At 43.0% G+C, this 18,894-nt stretch overlaps 1 protein-coding gene across 2 annotated transcripts in view; it reads left to right on the top strand.

Annotated features, from left to right (window-relative positions):
- LOC144083292 (neurobeachin-like) overlaps positions 1-18,894 on the top strand; it is a 120,616-nt gene that overhangs the window by 69,516 nt on the left and 32,206 nt on the right. Inside the window, exon 1 of one of the 2 annotated variants that reach the window (XM_077611006.1) lies at positions 15,817-16,044. The exons of the other annotated variant lie outside the window; for it this stretch is intronic. The gene's annotated coding sequence lies outside the window, so the exon portion shown is untranslated. Of the gene's footprint in view, positions 1-15,816; positions 16,045-18,894 lie in introns of those variants that run through there. 2 annotated transcript variants of the gene reach the window in all.

Below are 18,894 nucleotides of genomic sequence, written 5' to 3'. Positions count from 1 at the left end.
TTACTACCAGGCGGAGGAGGGAATACACCCACGCTCACCCTAGAAAAAGCTGTTTTTATGAAATTTTCCCCCCTTCTGCATTGTTTGGCTTGAGGATTTTCCCCTAATATCATTTTTTTTCACTTGACTAAAACCGACCGTAAAATTAATATAGTCAGAGCTCACTTAATCTCATTTATTCAAGTCATTTTTTTTAATAACGTCTAGAGCAGCTGTTTTAAACGCTTTTTTAAAACTATGTGAACATCAAATTCTTTATTATAGAAAATGCTGCCTTATGCATATTGACTTGTTTTATATAAAACGAAATATTGATATGCAATGAAAGGAACAGGCATTAATTTTTCAGCTATTATAATTGTGTGAGATGTAAAATGCATTACAACAGTGTAATTTTGTAATCAGTCATTTTAGGTTAAATCAGCATAAAAATCCAATGACGTAAAATTCGTTATCTAAGTATAACACTTGAGTTAAACACTTTTGGTTGTAATTGATTCAAATCTAACCTTTGTTTTTTTCTTGGTTTATTTGCAAATCAAGATAAAAAACTAATTTTGTGCAAAATGGTTGCAAAATAACCAAAAAGTAACCATATGTAGCAAAATAATATTTGCAACGCCATATTTTAAGCAACTGCAAAAATGCCCCCTTGCAAGAAAAACTGTAAATCTTAGCAACTAAAAATTAAACAGCATCCGTTAAAATTAGATTTTAAAATATTATATCATTTATATTATATATATAAACATGTTTCCTAAAAACTAAATGTATTAAAGGCATCCTAATAGTTGCACCCTTCCCAATTTACTGCCCATCATTTTTTTCAATAAAAACCGGTCTTGCATTTTGCCCCAAAAAGTTTTTCCACAACTCCATTGCAATTGACGTTGATAGACGTCCAATCCATCTAGGCATCCCAGTTCCATAGAACGGAGGAGTTAATAGTGGAAAAAATGTCTTTTTTGGACAAAATGCAAGACAAGCTCACAAATCGCAAACACGATCACTCAATCGCCCCTAGTGGCCGCGACCGGCATCTCGTTCAAAGTTGGTCAATCTTGTCTTTGATCTCTTTGAAGTGCGATATGTTTCGACCGATAAATAATTAGCTGGAGACAAGCCAAAGCGCAAGACTGGCGTTTTATTCTTTCCCGCAAGTAAATCTGCCGCCAAAGGACGCCGCGATTAACATCAAACCCGCACCGACAAATGAAAGGAGTCCCCTCGTATTTTGGCCCCGCCGTTTCCCGACATTCCCGTCGTAATCCCGTACAACATTCTTACATTTGACAGTAAAATGGACTCCCTCATTGACATATTTTCTGGCCCCGCTCGGGCCTAGGCGCTACGTTTATTAAAACCAGACCTCGTCTGGCATTCGCGGCGAACAGCCTCGTCGCCGTAATCTTCGGAAACGCTCGCCTTCCCGCTTGGGAACCGATCAATGTATGGATGAGTTGTGTTGAAGGACGTGGTCAAAATATAGAAGATGTCAGATAATGGACTTGTCAATGAGCAGAATCTTTTTGGGCAAGACGGTCTGTTCTGGGCTAGCATTTGCTACGCCGGCGTTTTCCCCCGCGTTAGGAGCGCGGGGATTTCGGCCGGATTACGGCTTCCTAATCCGAAGCATGTGCTCGTAAATACGTCAGGGGGCCCTTCCCTGCTCTCTGCGCCCGTCTCGGACGGTGCGGCGCGATGCCGCCGACAACATTGCCGCCATTGTTGCTCCCCCGGGCCGTGATAAACGGGCCCGCGATTCTAGCTCGGACCCCCGTCTTGACCCCGGCGTTATTGTATAAATCAATACGCCGTCCCCTGCTGACTCCCCTCCATTTTTACCAGTTGGCGCGACCCTCTTTCAAGGCTTCTTTTGTTTCCGTGGCACGGCCGGGACGCGTCTCGGCTCCCCGGCCTCCATTTTGCTCTTTATGAAGACGGATGGTGCCGTTAAGGCGGCAGAGAGGATGCCGGGGTCGCGGGCACTTGACTGGAAAGTCCGCCCCTCCCGTGACCGCCAGTCTCGTGCTGAAAGTGGCCCTGTGGTGACGTGGGTGCGTCTTTGAGGGGGTGTGGCTTGAAAATAACGGGGATTCCTCTCATTGTACGATAGGTAGATCACATAAGAAGGTAGGGACATAGGTAGATAGATGACATAGGTACATAGACAACGTAGGAAGGTAGGTAAACAAGGTCGTTAGCTCAGTGGGTAGGTAGGTAGTTAAAAAAACGTTGGTAGGTTGTAGGTAGGTCGATCGGTAGGCAGGTAGGTAAACTATGTGCTGAGGTCGGAAGGTATGTAGGTAGAAAATGTAGTTGGGTCGGTAGGTAGGTAGGTAGGTAAACACATTGTTAGCTCGTTAGGTAAACAATGTAGTTAGGTCAGTAGGTAGGTAGGTAAAAATGTAGTTAGGTAGGTAGGGTAGGTAAACGCATTGTTAGGTCGGTAGGTAAGTAGGTAGGTAGGTAGGTAGGTAAACGCATTGTTAGGTCGGTAGGTAAACAACGTCGTTAGCTCGGTAGGTAAACAACATCGTTAGCTCGTTAGGTAAACAACGTCGTTAGCTCGGTAGGTAAACAACATCGTTAGCTCGTTAGGTAAACAATGTAGTTAGGTCAGTAGGTAGGTAGGTAAAAAATGTAGTTAGGTAGGTAGGGTAGGTAAACGCATTGTTAGGTCAGTATGTAAACAACGTTGTTGGGTCGGTAGGTAAACAATGTCGTTAGCTCGGTAGGTAAACAATGTAGTTTGGTCGGTAGGTCGGTAGGTAGGTAAAAAATGTAGTTAGGTCAGTAGTTAGCCAGGTAAAAAATGTAGTTAGGTCGGTGGGTAGGTAGGTAGGGTAGGTAAACGCATTGATAGGTCAGTAGGTAGGTAGGTAAACGCATTGTTAGGTCGGTAGGTAAACAACGTCGTTAGCTCGATAGGAAAGCAATGTAGTTAGGTCGGTAGGTCGGTAGGTAAAAAGTAGTTAGGACTGTAGGTAGGCAGGTAAAAAATATAGTTAGGTCGGTAGGTAGGTCGGTAGGTAGGTATGTAAACACATTGTTAGGTCGGTAGGTAAACAACGTCGTTAGTTCGGTAGGTAGGTAGGTAGGTAGGTAAACGCATTGTTAGCTCGGTAGGTAGGTAAACAATGTAGTTAGGTTGGTGGGTAGGTAAAAAAACATATATAGGTCGGTAGGTAGGTAAACAATGTAGTTAGGTCGGTAGATAGGTTCGAATAGGATGTCAGTCCATTAAATAATCCAGTTACCCGAGAAGAAGTGTCCCATAAAATTGTCTTTCCGAGTGCCGCCGAAACAAAATCCATCTTTAAAAAAAATGGACATTCCACATGGAACTAATGCCCAGATTAGATTAAGACTCCATCAACGTCATATTTCTCTTTCAATCCCATTCAAAGTGTCAGAGATTGACATTCCCGCTGTGTGAAATAATATCATTTCACCTCCAGGGCTTTTGCTTATCTTCAGCTTCCCGTGACGAGAATGTCATTGGGATTTTTTTTTCCATATTCAATAACACAGCGCGTTATTATTATTCTGTGCATTAGCGTCATGATTATTCCCCGCAATATGGCTTCTCAACGGGAGGTCATCTCATTTTTGGCCAAGAGGTTTGTTTGCCCCGCCCCCGGGGCCTCGTTTCCAAAGTCGCCCGGAGACTCCCTCTCTCGCCCGACCAATCGTGGCGAGCGGGCGCACTTAAAGCCGCAGCGCTGAATTTTGAGTCCCGTGCGCGTTTTTTTTTGCACAAAAAGGTGGCCAAAGTGTAAATGAAGAAACGTAATTGATTGTCTCAGCTTCATTTGGCCCTTCACCCCAGCGCCGCCCCTCCCTCGCAATATGCTATGCTTGTCAGCCTTTGTGATAAATTACATGCATGTATTTGCATGAATTTAGCCGCGGTGGGGCTCACGTTTGCCAAATTAAGACTTTGGCAAAATGGGGAATTTGCCCTTCGGAAAGTTCGCTTTATTCCAACCGAAAACGATCGGGTTTTTTTTTGCGCCGCTGACGACGATGGACGTCCAATGCGTTTGGTTTGTTCGTTTGTCTCTCCCTGGCAAAAAGAATTGGACGTCGTGGGTGGGAGTGGATCAGGGCAATTTGAAGGTTTTACTTTTGTTTGTTAAATTAAAATAAAAAAGCATGGTAAAGAAATGGGTTGCTGTTAATGATTGCCGTTAATTATTGCCATATTTTGCGGAGTATAAGTAGCACCTTACAAAAAACACTGAGCAGGGAGAAAAAAAAAACTTGAAGTTGAATTTGCATTTGTGAGGACCCTTTTTAAAACAAACATAAGTTAAACTAACAATAGTAAAATGACAAACTACGGGCAAAAAAGGCGTATGCTAATATAACAGTTTTCCAAATATACAAAGTCTAAAAAATTCAGTCTTCCAGTGGTCAGAGGAAAAATGACTTTATCCACGGCAACGCACTTGTAACCGAACAAACAAATTTAAATTAACTTGGATTAACATATACAGACACACTCAAACATACGTTTAATGTAACTTTACACAAAACTGAATTCTAATTTTGTTTTAATCTTTTCTTTACCTTCGTTTTCCGGGTTAGCGGTTTGCCACGCCTCCACCCTCACGTTCGCTATCGATGGGCTGTTTGCTGTTGTATTCCCTTCAAAATATTCCCAAAATGATGCACACAAATGTCCTCAATAGGATAACGCACGAGCACTTGCCAACGAGAAGTAGTCTTGAATGAGCGATCGCGGGAGCTAACAGGCTAAGGAAGGAATAACAGCCTACCCACATATTGATTGTGGGTAATGAAGTTTTATTCTGAGAAAGGGTGCCATTGCCTATCGGTGTTGTGTGCACGAGTATACTTCATTACCCAGAAAGCCCTCTTTTTGCCCGCGCATACGCGTTGTGCATTTCCTTGTCGAAACTCGTCTGAATAAATCGTTCAGTGCTCGTAGATATCTGTTATACACGAAAGAGATGTGGCAAAAAACGACAGTGCGCTACAATGATAAACAGCCTCATGTCATGGCCACCTGGCTTTCCCGCATCTCGAAATTTTTCTGGTATCTAGAGCGAATTATTTGCTCGAAATTTTCCTCGTATCCTGAGCATCTCGAAGGTAGAGCTGCTTGTATGTAGAGGTACCACTGTATATATATTTAAGTTGGCGGGTTAGAGAGTGAAAAGTACGACTAATAGTCCGGAAAATACAGTCGTTTTATATTAGTAGACAAGCCAAGGTGTTGGCCCCTCCCCTTCGTCATGATTCACTTTCACATTTAACTCATCGCGTGCCACTTGACCCCGACGGACGTCAAATACATTTGCTGCCCGTGACGCTTGATGAGCTAAATTAGCGGCTTAAAAATGAGTCATCACTAGCGAATAAACGGGTTAAAGAGTTTTCGGCGTTGTTGGCCTTTTGCCGCTTTCCTCCTTTCAAATTTCTAGCGGGCCAAACGACCATCATATTAATCTTCATGTCGCGCCAGGTGTCGGCCATCTCCGCGTGGGCGCTGTAATCATCCGCCCGCTGACCCCGAGACGCCCGTCTTGGCTGGCGAGGGTCCGAGATGAGACGCGGAAGGCAAACGGGGGACGGCGCTCAATCGCTCCCCTCCAAATTAGGGCGGGTCGCCTAAATAAGGGATGAAGGGTTCATAATTGCCGGTCGCCGAGATGCGAGATGCCGGCTGCCGACTGTCGGCGGTCGCCTAATGATGACAAATGTGTCTCCATGCAGATCGCACGCCAGAGAAATCAAGCCGGGCTTAATGAGAGGAAGCCCGTGCGCTCTTTCAAAACAAAACGCCGTCGCGAAACCTCCGTGGCGTGAAGGAGCGTCCGTTTCCTTAAAGCAGAATTGAATTGGAATGGATTGATAGCTTTACGGTCTTTGGACGAGTTCAACAAAATGCCTTTCAGGTCCAGTTAGAACGTCACGTACTACATTGGGGGGGGACACAGGCCAGGCTAATTTTGAGGGTTAAGTCACTGCATTAGGTTGGGTGGAGTGGGAGGAGTTTGTCCTGATCGTATGACTGATTGGAAGGAAGTGGATAAGTCGCTAAGACTTCTGTTTTAAATGAAATATTTTCCTCAAAACGGACAAAAGTGACAAATGACGTGTGGCTAAAATGCAGTAAAATACAGATGATGGGTGGTTAGCATGCAGGCTAGTTGACTTTGTTAACAATGATGTTATACCCCTTAGATCACTTGTGTCAAAGTGGCGGCCCGGGGGCCAAATCTGGCCCGCCGCATCATTTTGTGTGGCCCAGGAAAGTCAATCATGAGTGCCGACTTTCTGTTTTAGGATCAAATTAAAATGAAGAGGATAAATGTATATTAAATTTCCTGATTTTCCCCCTTTTAAATCAATAAATGTAATTTTGTAATATTTTTTTTCTGTGTTTTTAGTTAAAAAATCATTTTGTAAAATCTAAAAATATATTTTAAAAAAAGCTAAAATAAACTGTTTTAGATCTATAAAAAACTGAATATTCAGGGCTTTTAATCCAGTTCTTTTAATCCATTTATATAAAAAAATCTAAATATATCTAAAATGGTGAAATCAAATTGACATTAAAGCGCCCCGCGAACCAACCCGAGTCTGACACCACTGCCTTAGATCATAGTGTGTAATTTTAATACATAAAACAATTCACAAAGCCATTATTAAAAATAGAATCACAAAAATACATACAAATAGAGAATGTTACCAACAGAACATTTTTTACTGGATACAAATACCTTTTATCAAATTCAGAATTGTAACTTTTCCTTCCTATTTCTTTTCTATCTTGGAAACACGTTCAAACTCTGAACATGAATCATAAACTCATGTTTACATTCCCTCCACCCGACATTAGCTTACTTCAAACCGATTGGACGTCTTTGTCCGTCCATGGCGCTAAAGTGAAGCGATCATTTTGGGGCTCGGCGCTAAATCAGTTGATCGCGACGTGAGCCTGCCGCTAATAAAAGAGCAAAGCGGGAGTGGCCAGATTTCGCCAATTTGTTGCCTGAATAGCTTTTGAAAGGGGGCGGGGGGCGGCGCACGGCGCACAAAGGGCCCCCTCGTCTTTGTTTGCCCTCGCCCCATCTGTGTCATCTGGTGGTCCGCGCGAGAGGGCGGCGTCCCGGGGGCAAAGACAGTTGTTTTATGGACTCGGCCGAGTGGTGCCGGGAGTTCATAAGTCGCCCCCCCCCCCGAAAACCCCGCCCCCCAAGTCGGGGGCCAGCTGACGCGTGCGAACCGATCTCGCCGTATCGACGCGCCCTTTGCGTCGCCCGATCGGACCGGCCGGCCTCGTTCCGACGCTGATTTACGAGCGAAAGAATCGTGTTGAAAGCACGACACCCCCGCGCGTCGCAGAAACGCAACGCCGTCGAAGAAGAGCTTGATTTCCGTCGACGTAAATCACACGGCTTTGCGGCTCTTTACGAGAGGATTCGCTGTCCCATAAAGTTTGCGTCTTATATATATTTTATTTGGGCGAGTAAAATGACTCGTGTTGTATTTCATCGCTCGCAGGCGACCAATCCGTTTGAACTGGAATGGGCGGCAGGGGAGGATTCCAGGGACGGCCCGATTCAATTTTTTCGACATGTTTTGCCGATACCGATAATAATCCGATGAAAAAAATAGTCAATTAAACTCAGCAGTGCTTCGACTTGAATTTGTTTTGCTTACTCGCAAATGTCCGATCCATTTGAGCTGGAAGGGATGGCAGCAAACTAATACTTTTTAAATTTTCGGATTTTTTTTTATACCCAAACCGATTTTAATCCTATTTTTTTGCCGATACCGATCCAGTTAAAAAAGCAAACATACTACTTGTTTCTTATCACTAGTAGATAGGGATGTCCCTTATTTTTTTTATTCCTGATCTGATTTCAAAATATATTTCCACTTTTTTTCCCGATTAAATGTCTGTCCAACCCATTTGAACTGGAAGGGATGGCAGGGGAGGATTCAGGGATGTCCCGATTCAATTTTTTCAACATGTTTTGCCGATACCGATAATAATCCAATTTAAATCTGCTTTCAAAACATATTCCCATTTTTTTCACCCGATTAGATGTCCAATCCATTTGAACTAGAAGGGATGGCAGGTAATGAACATTTTCTGATTACAAGGATGACCCGATTTTTTGGGGGGGACTCCCGATCTGATTTCAAAACATATTCCCATTCTTTTTCCGATTAAATGTCCAATCCATTTGAACTGGAAGGGATGGCAGGGGAGGATTCCAGGGATTTTTTTCAGTATTTTGTCATGTTTTGCCGATACCGATAATAATCCGATTTAAATCTGATTTCAAAACATTCCCATTTTTCCCCCGATTAGATGTCCAATCCATTTGAACTGGAAGGGATGGCAGGTAATGAACATTCACTGATTACAAGGATGACCCGATTTGTATTTTTTGGGACTCCCGATCTGATTTCAAAACATATTCCCATTTTTTTTCTGATTAAATGTCCAATCCATTTGAACTGGAAGGGATGGCATGATTCAATGTTTTCAACATGTTTTGCCGATACCGATAATAATCTGATTTAAATCTGATTTCAAAACATATTCCCATTTTTTCCCTGATTGGATCTCCAATCCTATTGAACTGGAAGGGATGGCAGATAATGAACAGTCCCGATTTTATTTTTTATTTTTTTGACTCCCGATCAAATTTATTTCAAAACGGCAGCACGCAAGCGCGATGACGTCTCAACTATGAACATATTTGACATTTAGATCCGCTCTTGCCAAAATACCAATCAAATGGGCACACTGTAGCCCATTCTCCAAAAACCCGGCGACTCGAACTCGGGTTCAAAACGGGGCTAACCCGAATTCCTCGGTCGGCAAATGGCCGCCATTTCCAAAGCGACGTCGGCGAGGCGAATGGGAGAGTCGGTGGAAAAAAGGGGGCGGCGCGTCCCCGGAGAGAAGGGCAGACAAAGATGGCAGTCAGAGACATTTTGTCGACTTTGATTAGTTCTGCCCGCCGCTGAGCGGCGCTTAATATTAGCCGGCTCGCCGTCACGCCGTCACGCCGTCACGCCGTCACGCCGCCAGGCCGTCAGGCGGAGCCCACCTCATTTCCATCCTCCGACATATGGGGCAGGACGCCAATTGCTTATTTTATACGGTAATTAACGACACTCAGACCACGTTAGACGCGCCTCCGGCGTGACATAGTTTACTTCACGCATTTCCATATGGAGCCCGCTAAGGTCAGCCATTTTACCAAACCGTTACGGCTAATGGAAGGCCGTTAAACCAGAGGGTGGCTCGCAGGTGGGGCGGCGCGGAGACTTCGTCAATATCGGGGACGTCCGCACTACAGCCCGCTACGAATGAGGAAAATCTGGCCCGCACAAGAAGCTAAAGTTCAGACCACGTTCTGTGGCGTTTCTCAGTTTTACCTCGAGTTGGAGTCAGTCACTTTAGCAGTGTTTCTCCAGCAGTTAAAACCTGTAAGGCAGTGGTGTCAGACTCGGGTTGGTTCGCGGGGCGCTTTAACGTCAACTTGATTTCACGTGGGTCGGACCATTTTAGAAATAATATTTAGATATTTTTTTTTATAAATGGATTCAAAGAACTGGATTAAAAGCCCTGAATATTCCGTTTTTATAGATATAAAACAATGTTTATTTTAGCATTTTTCGTCAGAAAACGATTTAAAAAAACGCCCTGCCAAAAATACTCGAATGCAACTTAGATACATTTTTCCCCTTTCGTTGTCTATTCTTAGCCCGGTGCGAATTCTACTCAGGCACGACCTAAAGTCCCTAAAAATACAAACATTGGTTGAAGTAACAATAGTAAAATAAAGTAGAACATCCTCTTTTAACGAGTTTTCAGATAACTGTAGCCTAAAAAAACACACAAGCTGATTTGAGAGGGGGAAAAAAAGTCGCAGTTGAGTATTTTTTTGAAAACAGTGAGACTTTTCGTCCAGAAAATATGTGCATTCTACTCAGGCACGACCGTAAGTCCCTAAAAAACAATAATTGGCACCATAAAGAAAAGAAAAAGAATGTATACAAGACTTAAAGTTCCAAAAAATAGCAGTAAGGAAGACAAAAAAAGACAAACTATCCCCATCGATGGTACTGCCAACCTTCCCAGTTCAAATATGTCATCAAAAAAAAAATTCCTTAGGTTCCGCAGAATAAAATTGTTACATTTATAGTCCGTTTCCCCCAAGGAGTTTTCTTGGTGTTGGGGGTGTGCGTCAACATGTCTGCTGTTGACACCATCTAACCAAGTCGGTAATATGACCTCCCCTTTAAAAAAAATGGAGAAGCAGTACTCGTCTCAGTAATGAACGATCCGGCCTTGATCACGTTTGGGCGTCGCGAGCCGCTTTTTGCACGTACTTTTGCCTCGGCGTGTTTTTTAACGGGTAGCACGCCCGCCTGTTTTTTTCCACCGTTTGCCTCCAGGCGCTGAACTCATTTCAGCTCCCGTAATTGCAGAGTGTGGTACACCTGTCTGCTATTAATTCTCCCCCATGCCGCTCATTGGTTTCCTTAATGAGATATTATTGTAATTATTTTCATTGTCTTCCTTTTTTCTCAAGCGGCGCAGAAGGGGGTAATGAGCTTGATGGATGTTGTCGGGAAGGGCGTCGGGAAGGTATTTTACGGACTATAGGTCACGTTGGTAAAGTAGTTTTTTGGAATGTAAGTCGTGTCGGTATTTTACGGACTATAAATCGCAACAGTAAAGCATTTTCCGGACTATAAGTTACGTCAGTAAGGTACTTTCAGGACTATAAATCATCTGGTTAAGGTATTTTCTGGACTAAGACACGTCGGTAAAGTATTTTTTGAAATATAAGTCGTGTCGGTATTTTCCGGACTATAGATTACGTCAGTAAGATATTTTCTGGGCTATAAGTCATGTCGTTAAGGTATTTTCTGGACTATTGGTCATGTCGGTATTTTCCGGACTATAAATCGCATCAGTAAAGCATTTTCCGGACTATAAGTTGCGTCAGTAAGGTATTTTCTGGACTATAAGTCATGTTGTTAAGGTATTTTCTGGACTATTGGTCGTGTCAGTAAGACATTTTCCAGGCTATAAGTCACCTTGGTAAAGGATTTTTTTTAATATAATTCGTGTCAGTATTTTCCGGACTATAAATCGCACCAGTAAAGCATTTTCCGGACTATAAGTCACACCAGTAAAGCATTTTAAGGACTATAAATTACATCAGTAAGGTATTTTCTGGACTATGAGTCGCACTTTTTCATAGAGTGGGTGGGCCAGATTTAGAAATGTTTGTTTTCTTTCTTTGACCACTGATAGCCAGTTATGTTGTTGTTGTTGTTGTTTAGGTTTGAGCCATCTGAAAATTCCTATTTAGCCTGTTGTTCTACATTTGACTATTGTTACTTTAAGATATGTTTGTTTTTGGTTTCTGGTCTATGGTAAAGTAGCCCCTGAAGCAACAGTACGATTAAAAATAAATACATACATCTACGCCTTGAATGAAGAGTTTTAAACAGAGCAGGCAAAAACTGTTAGCGAACTCTCGCTGTAAATCCCCACAGATTCCATTCCATTCCGATGGTAGCGAAGCGCTAGCTAGCTCAATAGCACCCCCGCTTGTCTCCACTGGAAGCGCGCTGAAAGGCAACACAATGGCTTTCACTGGCCTTTGTTTCAGCCTGTCACCAGCCAGCGCCCCGTCAAAGCCAACCCGAGAAATAACCCCAAGAAGAAGAAAAAAAAAAGCTCCGGCTTATGAAAACTGCAAAGTTTCCCGTCGCTGTTTTTGTCGGCGAGGAATGCTTGAGAAAAGCACAGGCTGGCGAACAATGACCAAATGTTTCTTCAGCCAGCTCACAATCCAATTAAGAGTTGAACGAGGGTTAGGCGTGGGGGGACGTCACGCTGCAGGTTTTTCTTTTTTTCGGGGGAGGGTCGGGTATGGCCTTTTCCAACTTGAAGGCTCCCACATTGAAACATTTTGTGGAAGCCCAGATGATCTTTTCCGTGGCTCCAAATGTCGGCAGATAATCTGACACTGATTTTTTTAAGTACGTCGGTTCCTCAGGTGGTACCGATTACGGACCCTCCGACCCCCCCCCCCCTTTCCGTGCACCCCATTTAGCTTAAACTCTCCCATGCCTGGCTTGATAATTACTGATAAAAATACGCTGTCAAAAAAGCCCGCTTGTGTTTCATTTCAAGTCTTTTCCGCATTAGTCAGAAAAAAACAGGGCGACCTGGACCAAAGATGCGTACCATGATGGCGTCGGGGCTTTTAAGGTCCATCTCTAATCTCACCACGGAGGTAAAAAGGGGGCCCGGGGCTGGACGGGGTCCGCTTTTTGTGGGTTTGTGGGTTTGGGTGTGTGACAGCCGTTTAACTCCGCACGACCCGCTTCTCAAGTGCCTGCTCTCGAATCCTGTTAGGAACCATAATTACAATTCATGCACTGCCTGCGCGTCTTTGAAGGGCCTCGGAGAGAAGGGAGGATATTCGGGGTCCCCCCCCCGCGAAGCCCCTCCCCCACGCCAACATTCGCTAGCGTGTCTTAAGGCGCCTCGCTAGGTGCACCAAATGTTTCCTTGCCATGTCCCGATTTGAGCATTTCTTGATTTAGCTTTATTTTTACTGGCTTAAAAATTGAAGGATTGGCAAAATATAGGCTGAAAAAAATCGCATTGGATGGGAAGTCAAAGGGCGGGGCTACGTGGCGGTCGGCGTCACGTGATGCGCCAATTGTGAGGATTAAAATGGCGTCTATGCTGGAAGAAAAGATCGGCCTTTAGTTGTGAGGGTTTGTCGTCAAAACATGTCCGGAGATGATTGTTTACCTAAAAAGATGGTGTATGTTTATTCATTTCCATTACGCTTATCCTACAAGGGTCGCAGGGGTGCTGGAGCCAATCCCAGCTGACATCAGGCACCAGGCAGGGAATAGCTGAATGGGTTGTCAGCCAATCACAGGGCAGAAAGAAGCAAAGGACAATCAATGACGCATAATGAAGGACATTTAGCATAAAATTAGCCTAGCATGTATGTTATTGGGATGTGGGGGGGAAACCAGAGGGCCTGGAGAGTTTGATTTTGTCAGCCTGTTGATATTTTTAACCTTCAAAATTTAGCAGTAGTGTCAACAATACTCCTTTTTTTACTTAGTTTTTGGCCTAAATCATTTTGGAACCCTGACTTTTTAAGGTAAAATGACCATCTCGACACTATTGGCCCTTTAAATTCACCTCCTTTGACGGCTATGTACAGTAATCCCACGAATATCGCGGTTAATGTCGACCAAAAATGGCCGCAATAATAAAAAAATGGCCAAGTAGGGTCACCCCTATTATATAAAAAAAAAATCTGTTTCAGCGTGGATTTTCACATTTTTATGAACTTAAAAAAAACCTTTTTTAACAATAATTAATAGCGGAAAGAAAATCGAAGTAGTGAATTAGCGATAATCGAGGGATTACTGTACATCCACGCTAACTCAATTTTAGGAGTGGCTCGACTCAAAACATCTCGACTCTCGATTCGAGAGCCGACGTTCGATTCATTTGTCGACGTTAGCGAGCGCCTGGCGTTAGCCGTTAGCGAGCCTGTCTCCCGATGGCAATCGCCATTTTTCCCATGACACCCTTTCACGCTGTTGAGCGCGCAAACAAGTTATGAAAGGAAGTCAGGTGACGGGACGCATTGAGCGATTTTCAAAGGCAGGAAGAAGAAGAAAAGACGGGGAGCACCAAGCCTAATAGGTGCTTTAGTCATTTTGGAGTTTTCATAGCTTAATCCGTTGTGAAAAGCCCAGGAGAAGAAAGGCTGCGAGTGGCCCTCACTATTAATTTGATGTGACTTGTGTACAATAAGGGCCGGCGATCCCAGCAGCTTTACCTTCTTTCATCGTGCGGATTCCCCTTGAAACTTCTTCTTTTTTTTTGCGCCTAAATGTTTCACCGAAGAACGTAAGCCTCTTTGGTATTCCGTCCCCGTGAGGCCGGCTTTAAGACCATTATTACACATACAAATAGTCCGAGTGCCTCCCCCCCATTGTGGCAAATTGATTTAGCGCCATTCCATTGAAATACGCACACATGCGCGCCTTTTTCAAAAAGCTCATTTGGACTTGAAATGATCAAAATGATTCTTCGCTTCGTTCCTTCGCTCGTTCCGTCGACGGTCGTTTAAAGTCCCGCTATCACTGATTTGGATTGTATTGGATAACTTTATTCATCCCGTATTTGGGAAATTTCGTTGTCACAGTAGCAAGAGGGTGAGAATACAGACACAGCAAAATACATTTTAAACATAAATAGATAAGTAATAAGTAAGTTAATAAATAAATACATGAATAAATATATAAATAAATAAGCGTGTTGCTGGAAAAAAAGATATATATATATACATATATATATGTCTATATATATAGACATATATATACATATATATATAGACATATATATATGTCTATATATATAGACATATATACATATATATATATATATATATATATATATATATATATATTTATTGTTTTGGGTCAAACGTTGACGAAGGGAGTGTGACGAGATTGAAAAAGAGGAAGTAGACGAGTACTTGTTGTGTTTATCGTTCATCATAACCTCGTTTATCATTGAATATCATATTGAAAGTGCGTCAGTGGCGGAATTAGGGTTCCAAAATATTAGATTTTACCCTCCAAAACACCATAAAAAGGCATCTGTGACTTAATAGAAAGAAGAAAAACATGATGGATAGAGTGAGATTGTTGTCTTACATTTATAAAAATGTTTTTTTTTTAAACTACGGCCGTTTGTTGACATTTACGAGGCCAAAACTCATATCTAACATTTGCCATATGTTGACAATTTGCTTATTAGGATCAATACGTTTTTTTTTTTTTTAAGCACATCTGAATCCAAGTTGATGAAAATGCAAATTAATCATAATTTTCTAAGACTTGTTTATATTTTTAAAAAGAAATCTGTTTCATCAACAAAAATGTCCCCCAATTTGCATTTTTTTATTCCTTTAGGTTGGAGCTGATTGCTAAATATGTTCATTATTTCATATTACATCAATCAAAGGCCATTGAAACAAATCAGCGCAGAATATCGCAAAACTGACCAAGCAACCCAAAATCCCCAATGCCACCCCATAAATACTCGATACTAGATCCGCCCCCATTTTTATGCACCCAAAAATATTTTATCGCCATCACAAGAATGCGCTTTTATCCCGTTATTTTCCATTGACCTCTTCTGGTGATGTCACATTCGACTAATAATATTCCCCTGCCCACACAGACCAGCAAATCCTGCACGTGAACTAAAACTAAACCGCCCAAAGTCTCGGCGTTTGCGTGCCGAGCGTGCTAGCCCGGAGCTTTTCTCTCTCCGCCGCTCTGCTAAGGTGAATCAGTAACAATTGATAGGACGCCTGGCGAGAAGTCAGAAAAATTACATCAACACCCCTCTCCTCCTCCTCCCCGTTTTATCCATATCGTTGTTTTTTTTTAGCAGGGCACGCTAACTAGCGGCCCGCTAGCAAACCTCCGACATTCCCCGGCGAGGCGGCGGGATTAGCCCGCGTGAAAAGACTTTAACGCTATCATTACACGAGGATAACGTACAAATTATCGGGCGCGCTCCAGTGGCGGATTATCGTTCGGCGGGCTCGCCCCGCTCAGCCCCCGAGGGGTGACGGAGCCTGACAAAAGGCTCTCATTTCCATTTACAAGCCCCCCTCAAATGCGGCGGTGCCGATAAGAAACCTGTTCCACTTTTCTGTTTTTTTTTTTCCGTTTTTTTTATCCCACCACTTGCAGATAAGTCGAACTAATTATACCGCTCGCCCGCGAAAACCACCACGCTCCCGTTGGCGTTGTCACCCGCCATAATCCTCAAAGGGCGTCCACTCCGACGGGAGCGCCGCAGGTGACACTGAGAATTATATCAAATGCGGGGCGTATTATCAAGCGATTGCCGGTGAATACGGTGAGGATAATGGATGAGGGTCTTTAACCCGGGGCTAAAAAAAGGTGAGCCAGACCAGATTACCGTATTTTTCAGGCTCTAGAATACACAAGAGGGAAAAAATATATAGAAAAGGGTCCATTTTTTTGTAAGTAGAGACACATTTTACATGTAAATCTCCCAATCCGTTCCAATGTCCCCAACACTACAAACTAAACTAGGGGTTGGCAACCTTTTTGACACCCCCCCCCCCCAAAAAAAAAAAAAATCCTACAGGATACATGAAGTTATGTTTGTTGATGTTTTTGGAGATTTTGCATCTGCGACCAAATTTTTGTAATCTGAATAGTTCGTAAGTAGAAACGTTTGTAAGTTGAGGTATCACTGTACATATAAGTCGCATTTTTCGGAGGGCAATTTTTTATTTGATCAAAAATAAAGAACAAACATACATTAAAGTAAGAATAGTAACATGGAAAACTGTTTTCCTGGTAACTATAGACTAAAAAAACATAACAGGAGGTCAGAGAAAATAAAACATGTCACAGTTGAGTATCAAAAAGTGTTACCGTATTTTCACGACTATAAGGCGCACATAAAAGTCTTAAATTTTCTCCCAGATAGACAGTGCGCCTTATAATCCAGTGCGCTTTATATATGGCCCAATACTAAAATTGTTATCACGATAAAATAAAATAAATCAGTCGATAGGACAACTACGGCAAGCAGCCACAACTCGACTATTTTCCCGTAGATAAAGTACTGCGCAGTGACTGCTGAGTTTTTTTTGTCAATACACCCAATGTATTGTGGCCTGGCGATCGGCATCAACACAGTTGCGAAGCATGGAAGACAGCCTTGGAATAGTTAGGCTAGCTACTAGCTAGCGTAACTATTTGCAAATGGATTGTGGCCGCCTGGACGAACGTATTAAACTCAGCGTTTTCGATGGACAATTGTTCAATTCGGACACGGAAAATTAGGAGTCACTGCGCACCGGAAATATCGTCTGGGGTTGCTTCCGTAGACAGCGCTATTACGGTTCGATAATCATCCATGAATAATATATATATAAGCCATGCCTGGCTGCGTCTAAAAGAACGGTGCGTCCTTTTGTGTGTCAAATACAGAAATAGCACTCGTTATTGACACTGCAGCTAAAAATACGATGCGCCGAATAGTCGTGAAAATACGGTACTTATAGTCTGGAAACTACGGTAATTGAGTGGCAGTCAATTCTTGGCTCTCGTTTCTCTCGCTATCCGCCATTTTGTAGAGGCGGGATCAAAAGCGATCCGCTTGGAAAGATTTCCGTCATCTTAAGGCTGACAAGTCGCTGGAAAAAGTCCCATTAAGAAAAGCTTGCCCTCAAGCTCCTTAAACTAAAAAGTCCTCAAGCCGTTTATCTCCTCGATGGCTTCGCTAAAGTCTTCCCTGCTTCCTTTTTTTTTATAACTACAACACACTTAAATATCTTTGCACTCACTCGGAGGGGGGTGAATTGCTAAATACACTTTTCAATCCAAATTTAGCAACAAATATGCTAGCTGTGTGACGCTATTCCATCTCCTTATATGGAATTTTTGACTTTTTTTTAAACTAACTTTGCTATAGTTTTAGTCAAGATCTGTTTCTTTTAAAAAATCATTTTTTTAAATTGTAATACCATTAATATTTCCCAATGGATTGGACGCCTAATGATAAACTCATCCACGACCAAACAAAGCGTCAACGACATCCGAGTCTGCGTTTCCAATTCCGACACTTTTACCCGAAAATCCCGCCATCAAAGTCGAAAAAAAAAAGGCGAACCCCTCCCCCACCTCGCCGACGTCGCTTAACGCCCGCCAAATTTGTCGTCTGACGTAAACGCGCCATTGACAAAGTCGAACGGACGTGCGGGCCAGTCAAGTGTCAGCCAATGGAATGCATATTCATCCGCTTGATCCCGGCGGTCCCGCGCCGTGTCATCCCGCCACGCTGCGGCTGGCGCCCAAATGTAGCCTGACAGCGATTATGCAAATCCGGACAACCCCCTCGACCGATACCTGCTTAGGGAGCCCGCCGCCGCCACTTCATCGGACGGGCGACACGGGCCTCAACCGGAGCGGAAAGGACGGCGGCGGCGGCGCATTCATATCTACGATATTTTGCAATAGACTCGCCGAGAGTTGTCAGCGAGCGAAGGATCCGATGGCGACGAGCTTTTGATGCGCTAATTCTTGGCGGCGTGGAAAAATGGATTAATGCCAATGTGTGGAGATTGCTGTCTACTCTGTTTTAGTTCAAGTTAAACGCCACGGCGGAACTTTCAGATCACCTGAGGGAAAGCGTTCCCAACTTAGAATGGGAAAAAAACACACATAGTTGAAATAGGAGCGTGCTATGGCATTATTTATTGAATTTTAATGAGTATATTGTCGACATGGGAAGGAAGAAATGATGTATTTTGGAATCTGACTGTATTTGTTGTTGGAAAACAGTAATGTATGTAACTGGTAGTACTCGTCGAATGTGGGCTCCCTCTAGTGGTACTCGAAAGAATTGCTCAATTTGAATGAGTGCTATGTCGTAATTTTTTGGGTCATTTTGAATTTTGGAAGTAGTTATGTTCATTTATGAATATTCATATTTTGTACGCTGGAAAGTATTTGTTTTGAAAAGTGAGGTATAAGATGCATAGTACTCGTGAAATGCGGGCTCCCTCTAGTGGTACTCGACAGCATTTCTCAATTCAAATATGAGTGCTATGTCGTAAAAAAAATTGTCATTTTGAATTTTGGAAGTAGTTATGTTGATTAATGAATAGTCATATTTTTTATCCTGGAAAGTATTTCATGTGAAAAAAGTGAGGTATAAGATGCATAGTACTCGTCAATTGCGGGCTCCCTCTAGTGGGACTCGAAAGCATTGCT

Source organism: Stigmatopora argus, chromosome 10 (assembly GCF_051989625.1).
Source record: "Stigmatopora argus isolate UIUO_Sarg chromosome 10, RoL_Sarg_1.0, whole genome shotgun sequence".
Taxonomy (NCBI): Eukaryota; Metazoa; Chordata; class Actinopteri; order Syngnathiformes; family Syngnathidae; genus Stigmatopora; species Stigmatopora argus.
The sequence above is the reverse complement of the archived record's forward strand: the minus strand, read 5'-3'. Positions and strand labels throughout refer to the sequence as shown.